The following is a 12,719-nucleotide window of genomic DNA, read 5'->3' as shown; positions in this document are numbered from 1 at the left end:
ACTACTCGATCGAGTAGAAAAAGGACTCGATCGAGTAAAATTGTACTCGATCGAGTACTTTCCAGCGCACGATTTCCTGCTTTGCGCGCTGAACTTCAAACGGCTGCCATTTCTTCGTTACTTGGCCAAACAGGGCGATTCCGGTGGCGTTGGAAAGCTAAGAGGACAAGCTTTCATCTCCAATTAGAATCACCTGAATATCTGTTGTAGAACTCGAGATATGGCTCTTCAAAGTAGGTACTAACAATTTGAAGTTCTTCCTTTGCTCGCCTAGCTATCTTACTCCTTTGCGCATCTCAAAATAGCTACATTCCCGCTCCAAATTCACTCTTCCTCCAAATGCATGCTAAACGGACGGTAAAAGGCTTGCTTTCACTACTTTCTGGTTCATTCCTGCAAATAAGACAAAACAAACCAAAGTAGCATATTCGGGGCATTTCGTAGCATAAAACTACGATAAAAGCATGGAAATACGTGCATGAAATAGGCTAAAAAGACTATATAAAATGCACGTATCAAACAATCGATACAAAACGGTGCTAATGATTAGCACTAATCTCACCATCTCCAATTATAACTGTAGTTCCCCAAATGATAATAATAAAACATGGGAATAAAATCACCATCTAATAAAGACTTCAACCATGTGATTTTTTCTCTCTTTCGCTACTGCAGCAGGCAGTCGATCGACCAAGTGGGATGGTCGACCGACTGATTCTTTTTTTTCGAATCATTTTTTTCTTCTTTTTATTTTCTTTCAATTTTGTTTTTCTTTCTTTCTTTCCTCCTTTCCAACATCCCACCATCCTTCTTATAATGAGCAATATAGCCAAAATGCAATAAACACATTCCCACAACTACCAGTACTAGCTAGGATAGGGTAGGCTAAATAATGGTATGTAGCTTATGGGACAAAAAGGCAATCTGGCTATATGAGGTTTATGGGTAAAATGAGAAAAGGGGACCTCTTCCACATGTGTCAACAAACCACAAACCGAATGCACACAGGTATTAAGCAGATTAAGTTCATATTTATGCAAATTGATGTAATATGTCTTACAAGGAGTAACTACTCACAATCTTAGATAAACTGGTCGTGAAGGTCACCAGTTATAGGCTCTAAAACTCAGAATATGATGTAGTTTGCCAAAAATCTAAGTCAAGTCTAAGGATTCAGCAAATAAGTTAACGAAAACTCGTAGATATGCATATGATTCTACTAATAACATGTCAATTTAGCACAACTTAGGCATAAACAGCTGAAAATGCAATGTCATCATTGAAATACTACCGTTCCGACTCAACCTATATGCTAAAATAAACATGAAATTTTTTGAAATTTTTGAAATTTTTCAATTTTTTTGAATTTTCTGTATATAAAAGAGAAATGAAATAATAAATGCAAACTGAAATGCTATAAACGTGAAACAGAAATGCAATAAAACATGTGAATGCAATGCAAAACCCTTCCCCAAACCAAATCACACAATGTCCTCATTGTGCAAAATCATGTAATGAAATAAAAGGGAAACGGGAATTTGCGTTAAATTAACTAAATAAGACATGAAGTTTAAACTAGGAAACTCACAAGACTTTAAGCGCAGAAGGAAACCTCCCTAAACCAGCGTGAGCTAGGAGGTTTCAGTAGCCAGCAGTGCTACCTTAGGTACCTGAGAAGAAACAAAAATACCGCGCGTAATTCCGAGAAAGCAATTTACGAAACACAAAATTATGTGCAAAATAAGAAAACAGAAATGAATCGGAGAATGAAGTGGAGAAAAGACTCCCTCAACTCCGCAAATCGAACAAACACAGCAGGGGGATGGTCGTGAACAGGTACAGCAGCGGAGGCGGTCGATCGACCAATCCAGCCAGTCGATTGACCATGGTGACAGGAACAGAAGCCCCTGGAGTCGCGGCACAGTCGATCGACCATCTAGGCCAGTCGATCGACTGAGATACCTGCTGTAAGTTCCTGATTTCTTCTAATTAGCTGAATAATTTGAGCTAATATGGTCTATAAACCTGCAAATACACATAATAACGCGCCCAAAATTGCGCTAAACCAAAAGTAACAGTCTAAAGCCTAAATAAATCCTAAGCAAAATTATTAAAGCGAAGTCTCGCGCAAACCAAAGCAATAAATAGTCTAACAAAAGCAATAAAATGTCTAAAACTTATGAAATAAAAAGTTTTCATCCGCGAAAAATGCGGAAAATCTCCGACCATGGCTTCTGACTATATGAGGTACCCTCCGCGGTGCTCAACCTCTTAGCACTCCAATTCACCACATCGTCCGACGGGTCAACATCAGAAGCATCTTCCCATACTTGGACATCCTCTTCAGTCTCAAGCTCCAAGTCTGAAACTGTAACTCGAACTGGCGCCTTCTTGGGCTCCTCATCTGGCTCCTCATCTGTGCCATAGCTAAGACATCCTAAACCGCCTCTTTGAACGATTGGCTCCTTCACAGCTAGAGCAATGAACGACTCTTCCTTCCCCAAACCATTTCCTGCAATATCCAAAACAGAAGAATTGTCCTCCACGGTGCTCCCAATCTGGGGCGGAGGTGTCACAACAGGAATAGGTACAGGTACTAAAGTAGGCATATCAGAAAGCACAAAATAAGATTTCTTTTCAGAAATCACATTACAAGTAACTGGCCACATAGGGTCTTTCTTCCTAGGGGACTGGGCAAAAACAATGGACTGTTTGCCCACCTTAAAGGTCAAATTTCTTTCCCCCACATCAATTACTGCACCAGTAGTGTGCAGAAACGGTCTACCCAAAATAATAGGAATGTGAGCATCCTCGGATATATCTAGGACAATGAAGTCAACGGGGAAAAAGAACTTCCCTATTTGCACAGGAATATCCTCTAAAACCCCTACTGGCTGAACTGCAGAACGATCAGCCATCTGTACAGTCATATTAGTGACTGCAAACTTGGTCAGACCCAACTTCTTAGCTAGACTTAATGGCATAACACTAATGCTAGCTCTTAGATCACATAATGCCTTCTCAATTGAGAAGGTACCAATGTTACAGGAGAGAGAGAAACTACTTGGATCAGCTAGTTTACGAGCAGCAGTGTGAGATAAGTATGAACTAGACTCTTCAGTTAAATGCACAGATTCGACAACATTTAAAGACCTTTTCTTAGCTAGCAACTGTCTCATAAACTTCATATATGCAGGTACTTGATTAACTAGCTCTAAGAAAGGTATTTTCACATTAAGACTACGCACTAAATCTTTGAATTTACCGAATGTTACCTCATCTTTGGTTGGCACTAGTCTTTGTGGATAAGGGGCTGTGAGAATCAGCTTAGCCCTCTCTTCTAGATCTCTCATACCGGCATCAGTGGACTTAGGCTGAAAATCCACTACTTTGTCCTTGTTGTAGATCGAACCTTCTTCAGACCGTCTCAGGAATGAACCATTAACCGTCGTAGGGTCATAATTTGGAACCGGAACTAACCCATCAGCATTTGGATCTTGCCTCAATAATTTCGGAGCCGTAGCACCCCGAAACAAGAAATCCCTCAAGTTATCTGGCATTGGAGGACGAAACGGTTCGACATCAGCAGCATCCTCAGTCGATCGACCAGTGGGGTCGGTCGATCGAACGCTTTCTTTTTTTCCAGAATGATCAGAAAGATCAGAAAGTGTCGCTGAGGAATTAGGGGTGGTCGATCGGCTGGGTATGGAGGTCGATCGACCGTGATCGCTGCTGTTCGTCTTTTTCTCGCTCTTTTTCTTCTTTCCTTTTCCAGCAGCTTTTCCACCTTTTTCAACCATAACTCCCTCGGGTTCATCCCCTACAGTAACAGGTCCAGCGAGGGTAGACCCGCTCCTTAATGTGATTGCATTCAAGGTCTCTTTCTGATCCGGCTGCGACGGTAAATGCCCCGGAGCTCTAGTTGCACTTTTGCTTGCCAATTGAGCGATCTGAGACTCCAACATTTTTATCCCAGCCTCTCTAGCTTGAGACTCCTTTAGCAACATGTTTTTCAACTCAGTAATATCGGAACCTTGGAACTGATGCTGCTGCTGAGGAACATACGGAGGCTTTTGGTATGGCTGCTGCTGCTTATGAGGGGGCACATAGTTCTGCTGCTGCGGAGGTGGAGTCGGATTTTGTACATTATGGCTACTCCACCTCAAATTTGGATGGACATTCGGCTCAAAATAAGTGTTGGTCTGCCTATAATGTTGAAAAGCAGCACAAATCTCATTGGGACTGATACAGAAATATGCAACGTGCCCTTCTCCTCCACACCTCTTGCATGAAAAAGGACCGTCTGAAACAACGTTCACTTGGTAAATACCTCCCTTTTGAGATCCTCCTCCTAGCTCATACTTATCAAAACGCGCAGTAAGAGCTTCTAGTGCGGCTACAGAAGGAGATTCAACGGCTCTCCTTTGATTTCCCCTAGAATTTCCATGCTCAGCTTTATGGGTGGCCATATCTTCAATAATTTTCCACCCCTTAGTTTCTCCAACATTCTCCTGGAATCTTCCATTAGCTGCAGCATCCAGGATAGCCCTCTGATTATTATAAAGCCCATTATAGAATTGATTGCATAGGCTCCATTGCTCGAACCCATGGTGCAGAATAGATCGCACCAGCCTCCTGAAACGGACCCATGCCTCATGAAAATCTTCATTAGGTCCTTGCTTAAAGCTCGTGATCTGAGCTCTAATCGCATTGGTCTTTGATGCAGAGAAATATCTTTTATAAAATGCTAGGGCCAGCGAATTCCAATCAGTGATCCCATTAGCAGCTCGATCCAGATCTCGGTACCACTCCCTAACAGCATCACGGAGCGAGAAGATGAACATCGTCTCCTTTACCTGGTCCTGGGTCACACCTGCTGGTGGGGGTATGGAACAACAGTAGTCAGTGAATATCTCCATATGTTTAGCTGCATCTTCATTTGCAGCTCCGCCAAATTAGTTTCTCTCAACCAAGTTAATATAGGATGGTTTCGCTTCGAATTTTCTATCCGCCCCGGCTGGCAATGCGAATCCCTTATAGAGATTCTCAGCTGTTGGCTCGGAGTGACTGGCTATACTTGCTTCCTGGGCCATCTCTGGAGATGTGACGGTATCTGTGGAAAAAACTGGAGATGGTGGTGGGTTTTCTTCAAATAACTCGTTCTCGTAAAAAGTAGACCGAGAACTAGGCTCTTCCTCGGACTGTGCTTCTTGAAATAGCCTTGTCTTAACTCGCAGGGTCCTCTCCAGCTCGAGGTCAAGGGGAAATAATTCGCCTTTTTGAGACGTACGCATAAGAATAAACTACAACAAGAAGATGAGAAAAGTTTAAGGAACAAAAAATTCCTTAAACTTAGAAAAAGACTAAAATAAATAAACAACTAAAACTAGCGCTGCCTCCCCGGCAACGGCGCCAAAATTTGATACCTGTCGATGTGAGTATCAAAAATAATATTTATAATTCCAAACTACAACTAGCAAGCGATAGTAAGGGTCGATCCGCAGGGAGGTAGGGAGTTAAGTTGTTTTATTTTAGTCTATGAATTTCTGGGGGGTTTGATTTGAGTTATAACTAAATCTAAATGCGAAAATAAATAAGCAAATAATAGAAATAAGTGTAAGCAAATGATAAAAAGAAGCTAAGACGGTCGGTTAACTATAGCTGCGATGGCACATAATCCCAGGTAAGTCCGAAATACAGTCGTGTAGGATGGGAAAAACATGTCCTCTCGGTCCAAGTTAACTAGTAGCTCCTTTCGGCCTATGCTACTAGTCCCTAGGTCTCACTAATACTAGCTCTCGCCTTGAAAAGTGATTCCTAAAGCCTAAATTACATTATCTCTCGATCTCAGCAATTTAGCTGTCTTAATTCATTAATTAATGCCCTTCCCTATCTCTCGATCTACGGGTTGGTCAAAACTAAGCATTTAACAAGTCTCCTCTCGGTCTCATTGTTAAATATCGCACTTAATGAATCAAACGATGCTAATCAAACACGGGTCTGGTCGATCGAACAACTACTTCAGTCGACCGACCACACGGCATAGTCGATCGACCTGTTAAGCCAGTCGATCGACCATGCCCTAATTCGGGGTCACCTAATCTACGCCATCTACGCTATATATCCCCTACATCTTAGCACGGGGTGTTTAGCTAGACATATTTACACAAATAACAGGAACTAATTTGATAATAAGCATGATGGATTGCATAATTGAAATAACTGAATAAATAAATTCGCATAAAACTATAACTAGGGCTTTGGATTCTATCTAGCAAGAACTAATACTAACGAAACAAGTAAAACAATACTGAAATTAGAGGACTGGAATTACCGAAGATAAAGGAACAAGCGATGAATCCGAAAGTAAGGTACGAATTTTATTGAGAATTCTAAACTACGAATAGCTAATGTATTTTATTGAAAACTAATAAATACTAGAAGGAACTGAATGATGAATACTCCATGTCTATTCTGAAACATAGGGTTACGTTATATAGATAGTCTTACGTAACTTTTATTCCTAAAACCTAATTACTTTGGGCTTTCTCGTCTTTTAATTCGCGCGTCAGCTCGTGGGGTGGTCGATCGACCACTGGAACCATTCGATCGACCAAGGTGCGCTGTACAGGAGCTTCTGATAATCGTGCTCTGGTCGATCGACCAAAGGCACCAGTCGATCGACTGCTCCTCTTTACTGTAGACTTCTGTTCAGCATTCTGACAGTCTATAGACCACGTAGGTCAGTCTATAGACCACTGTAGCTGGTAATCCACTTCTGAAACTCTCGCAAATATATCTTTCAGGCCTTGAAATGCGCACCAAGTTCGCTTCCCGAGTCTTTACTCCATGTCAAATGCAATGCTAAGTACTTAGGTACGGATTCGGCTCGATTTCCGCTGGATTCTTCACATTTCTGCAATATTACACAAAAACACGAAAGTAGACGGAAATAGGGAAAATAGTAGCATAAACTACATAATTGAGCTCTGAAATGCGTGTGAAATAGGGTGTAAAACATCATATTTAGGACACGCATCAACTAAACTAAAAGTAAAAAAGAAGAGAAGCAAAGAGTATAAAGAGTATAAAAGATAATGAGAGGGGACTAGGATTGTCGGTTCACCATAGATCATTACGGGTTAAAAGTTTCGGTCTAAAGAGTAGTGATAAGGTCCTCTCGAATCGCTAATCGCCCTAGAATGCTTCTAATGGTGTCTTGCAACTTATTAGGGCACTCTAATATTTGTAACAGGTCTAACCCTCACGCGGCTCTCGATCTTAGGTCAGAGTTTACCAAATCAATATAATCAATTATGGCCACTAATCGCAAATTAAATGCTACAATTAACAATAAGGACTAGCAAAATAGACCGATCCAATAACCCGTTTAATAACCCCTGATCATCCATGGATTCCCTAAATCCTAGCAAAATAATTAGCTACTCATGATGTAATTAACAATAATAGCAATAAAGATAGCAATAATAAGAGAATTTGTAATAGAAGGATGATAGGAACAATTGAACATAAAACACGAGCAATTAAGAGAGAAAGAAGTAAAAAGACAAGAAGAATTAAAGATGAACAAGGAAAATAAATTAAGTTACCAGAGATTCAAAAGAGTAATAGAGAAGAAGAACTACAAGAATTATTGCTAGATCCAAAGTTGAGAAAAAGTTATGTAAATAAGTTTTTGGAGTAGAGGAAGATCCCTAATGAAATAAATTTACAAACCTTTTATACTCAGTCCAAATAAATAGAATGTATAAGTAACTAATAAACCCAAAGCTCGAACCGAAATCCGGCCAACGAAGCACCTGTCGATCGACACTCAACCTCTATTGATCGACAGACTTGGACCCTGTCGATCGACACCAACATTAAGTCGATCGACAGCCACTAATAGTTCCAAAATATCAACCTCCTGTGACGATGGCAAGTTCGTCGATGGACTTCCTTCCTATGTCAATCGACACCCTCTTCTCTCCTCACAACATCATATGTCATCCGTCTACAGCTTCCAACACGAGGTTGAAATATAGACTCATCTCCTTCCTTAATCAATGGGTTTTGGTTCATAATTGCGGATTCGGACTTAGAATCTGCATAAGTCAAACAACTCACCCAGTAGCGAGAAAAGGGTGGAAATAATAGCAAAATGGTCGTAATAAAGCATGAAAATGTGTGCCAAATAAGAGAAATAACGCATATAAAATGCACGCATCAGTAAGCATTAATGCGTACACAACATACAAAGATAAGTTACTGCATGAGAAGGGGTGATTACATACGATGGATCATTATGGATGATTATGACATTATTAATGGTAAGATGAAACGACGAATCCTGCAAAACGAAAAGAAGTAAACTTTTGAGAGTACCACATGCCTTATATGGCACATTAAGTTAAAATAAATAATTATCTAGATAATAATAAACGTTTTGAAAACTTTTGAGACTACCACATGCCTTGAAAAAAGCGAAAAGGGTAGAGTTACACTAGGTGTATGAGCTCATACACCACCAATTAGGACACGCCACATGTCAAACTCAAAGAATCTGATTTAATCTAATTAATCCCTTGATTTCTTAATTAATTACCCCGCTAATTAATATTCTCGGTATTCACATATATTTTATTAATTAAAAACACTTCTCTCCTAATTTTTTATTAACTCTTATTTATTATTTATATTTTTGTGTATTTGATGTGACTCATAATTGAGCACATTTAGTCCCCGAATTAACCTCGTTCCTATGCTTTATAGCACTTATTTGGGTCATTTCTTATCTTTAGTTCTCGTTTTGCGTATTCTTTGAGGATATGTATCCTTGGTAGGAAATGATTGCTAACCTTGCATTCATGAGGCAAAATGAAGCTTAATTGATGGCATCTAATGACCAAGTATCAAAGAGGAGACAATACTAGAAGGCCTATGTAGATAATAAAGTAAAATGGGAAATGATAAAAGGATCCTTGCATCCCCGAAATGATCCTTACGGATTGTGAAGGAGGAAAAAGAAGAGAAGCTGTCTGCCAAGGAATCCGAGAAGATCAGACATGATCCGGGCATCTCCCACCACCAAAATCCGAGCGTCTCTCGGCCAAGACGAGCGTCCCCCAGCAGTGTGATCCGAGCATCTTCCAGGCGATCCGCTCGGATCATAGGTCAGTGAGCCCGTGCCACGTCTCAAGACGCACGGATAGTGGCAAGAGTAACATGACGGATATGCTCATTTTCTTCGAGAGGAGCATTTCCTCAACTTTTTTTAGGGACTTAATAGTCATTTAAGGCTTTAGTAACCCTAATCCTTGTACCTAATCTTTAGTATAAATACCCCTTTTATACTACCTAGATTATCATCAAGTTGTATTCAATTCAAATACTCTCTTAAATCTTGTAATCAACTTTTAATCTAGTCTTAATACAAATCTCAATATTAATCTTTCCTTAATTTCTCTATTGTTCTTCATTTATTTTGGGTAATTAGAAGATTATTTGGGTTTATTTGGAGGATTGACAACCTTCCATCAATCATCAAGTACTTCTATTATTCTTTGATTTATTATTTGGAATCATCTTCATAGGTATAATTCTCTTTTAACCTTGTTTAATTATTGTTAATCACTTTCATTTATTTATCATGTTTTGCTTTGCTAGTGTGATTGACAACCTTGTTAGCATGTTAAACTTGATAATGAGTGAGTAGTTTCCTTAACTATGGTTAATGGGGAATTAGGGGAAACCAACATGGGTATTGATTCATGCTTAATCTAATATGTTTTCATAATTAATTTGCTTGCTTGTTGTGATTTTAACTTATGCACATGTTATGTTTGATGAAATGCGAGCCTATGAATCCTTGCATTTTTTTTTCCCATCACTTATCTTTTAAATGAGACTTGTAAGCTTATACACCAACTCGAGTCTCATTAGACCATGCATATAGTTGGATAGGAAGGACTAAGTCGACTTGTAGGTGTTGTACAATCTAATCGATTCGGCTCCGGGACCCAAACCTTCTTAGGGATTGTAAGCTTATACACCAACTCGATCCCATCACAACAATAAGTGCTTGCATCTAGTAGAGAACATGTTTGTATGATCAACTCCCATGAATCCCCTATGAACCCATGACCCTAGTGCCTTTAATCAATTGTTTACATATCATTTTAATCATCTTGCATGTTTTCATTACTTTACTTTTACCTTGTTGATTAGTTTAGTTGATCTCTTATCTCAACCCAAATTGTGACACCCTAAGACACAACCATTTGCAATTGATAATCCTACATCAATACCCGTCCCTTGGGATCCGACCTTTACTTGCCTCTTTGCTAAGAGTAGTTTGTGAAGTTATAAATATTGTTTTGGGTAGGTAACTTTTGACGACGAGTTTTAACCTCACACCAAAAAATGGCGCCATTGCCGAGGACGGTGTTAACTTGATTTGATTTTCATTAATTGTTTTTAGTTGTATTTCTTCACCTTGGGGAAGTCAATCTCCTCAAGTGTTGTTCTAATTGTTTTCAAGTTTTTTGATATTTTGCATGTCTAGAAGATCATAAGGTAACTTGTTACCCATTGATCTTGAAATTGAAAGGACCTTAACCAACAATAGAAGAGTTGCTAGAGGTACTTCAAGAGTTGTAGGTATTGGAGAGATTGTGGATATTCAACCAAATAACATTGAGTTTACCAACCCTTTTTCAAGAGAAGGAGAGGACAACGCAATACAAAACCCACCACAAAATCAACCCACAATGCCTAAATTCTCATCACATTCCGTACCAACCGAGGAGAACCTACCAAATGGTACTCCTACACCACAACATCTAACCGGTAATTTCATTGCCAAATCCGCATTCATACAACTAATTGAGAGAAGTCAATTTGAGCGGATGCCTAGTGAAGACCCTCATTCTCATATGGAGACTTTTTGTGACTATTATGATGCAATTTCTCAAACCGGAGTTACTCAAGACCAAATCCGATGAGTATTATTTCCTTTTTATTTGATTGGTACCGCGAAACAATGGTTGAAAAGCCTAGACAAGGATACCCCTGGTATTGATTCATGGAATAAGTTAGCACTTGATTTCTACAAGAAATTCTATCCTCCGGAGAAGACTAACATGTTGAGAGCCTAAATCACCGGGTTCAAACAAAGGGATGAGGAATCATTGTATGAAGCATGGAAGAGATTTAAGGACACTTGTCGTTCTTGTCCACACCATGGACTTAGCGAGTGGTTCCTTGTGCAACAATTTTGGAATGGTTTGTATGAAGACTCTCAAAACATTCTCAATATGGGATCCAATGGTATGTTTACTGAATTTGATGACAATCATGGGCCAAAATTGAAGAGATGACGGTTCATAATTCCCAATATAGTAGGCCTCGAAAGGCCACTAGAGGAGGAAGGCATGAGGTAGATTCTATCACACAATTGGGTACTCAACTATGTGCTCACATTGACACCATCAATTTGAAGTTTGAGAAGGCTATGGCTAAACTTGAAGAGGCCTCCAAATCACCCAAACAACATGTTAATGCTATGGTAGCATCATCCTCAATTCCAAGTGGAGTATGTGAGAGTTGTGGAACTTTGGGACATGACCAAAGTGAATGTAGGGGAACAAGTGAAAAAGTGAATGCTTTCCAAGTATACAAGAGTGGCACCCCTTATTCCAACTATTACAATGAGAATACCAAATTCCATCCAAATCTTTCATACAAAAGCCAAAATGTCCAAAACCCTCAACCAACATACACCCCACCTCCAATGAGAAATCAATCTCAAAGACCCTTTTACAACCAAAGCCAAGGTTATCAAAATCAACCTCCATACAATCAATCCAATGACCAAAGCTTTGATGTTCTAAAAGCGGTCCTTCAAATGCAAAAGAATCAACAAGAATTTTTCACCCAAATGCAAAAAGATAGCCAAGCAAAAGACATCACCATCAACAACATACTAGCCCACACCAAAATGTTGGAAACCCAAATGACTCAATTAGCATCTTCTAGCTCTCAAAGACAAAAGGGGCAATTACCTCCTGAAGGTAATCCCCCAAGACATGAGTCGGTGAGTGCCATTCATTTGAGGAATGATACAAGGTATGAAGGGCCAAAGAAGCAAATTGAGGAAGATATTGTGGATGCTAGTGACAAGCAAAGAGTTGTGGAGAACTCTAAGGAAGAAGAACCCACCATTCCAGAGGCTTCAAAGAAGAAGAATGAAGAGAAGGCTAAAGAAAAAGAACCTATTGTGATTAGACTTCCATTCCCAAGTCGTGAAGCTAAGCCTAAGTTTGATGAACAACTTGGAAAGTTCATGTAGATTGTGAAGAACCTAGAAGTCTCAATACCATTCACGGAATTGACCCATCATGTTCCGACCTATGCAAAATACATGAAAGATATTCTTACCAAGAAGAAATCCATCCGAAAACTTGAGACTATTGCTATCACTAAAGTGAGTAGTGCCATTCTTCAAGGAAGTTCACCTCCAAAACTCAAAGATCCGGGAAGCTTCTCTATTCCATGCACCATTGCCGACACTACAATCAACAAAGCTTTATGTGACCTTGGAGCAAGTGTAAGTGTCATGCCATACTCGGTATGCAAGAGGCTAGGAATGGGAGAGCTCAAGTGCATTAAAATTACTCTTCAAATGGCGGATCGATCAACAAAGATACATTTAGGGATAT

At 39.6% G+C, this 12,719-nt stretch overlaps 1 non-coding gene across 1 annotated transcript; it reads right to left on the bottom strand.

Annotated features, from left to right (window-relative positions):
• Positions 1-11,141: 11,141 nt before the first annotated feature.
• On the bottom strand, positions 11,142-11,248 carry LOC141650242 (small nucleolar RNA R71). Its single transcript, XR_012546286.1, has one exon. It is a non-coding gene; the product is annotated as a small nucleolar RNA R71 (small nucleolar RNA).
• Between the last annotated feature and the right edge of the window lie 1,471 nt (positions 11,249-12,719).

This window comes from Silene latifolia, chromosome 3 (genome assembly GCF_048544455.1).
Source record: "Silene latifolia isolate original U9 population chromosome 3, ASM4854445v1, whole genome shotgun sequence".
NCBI classification, from domain to species: Eukaryota; Viridiplantae; Streptophyta; class Magnoliopsida; order Caryophyllales; family Caryophyllaceae; genus Silene; species Silene latifolia.
Note: the sequence above shows the minus strand (reverse complement) of the source record. Positions and strands in the feature narration are given on the sequence as shown.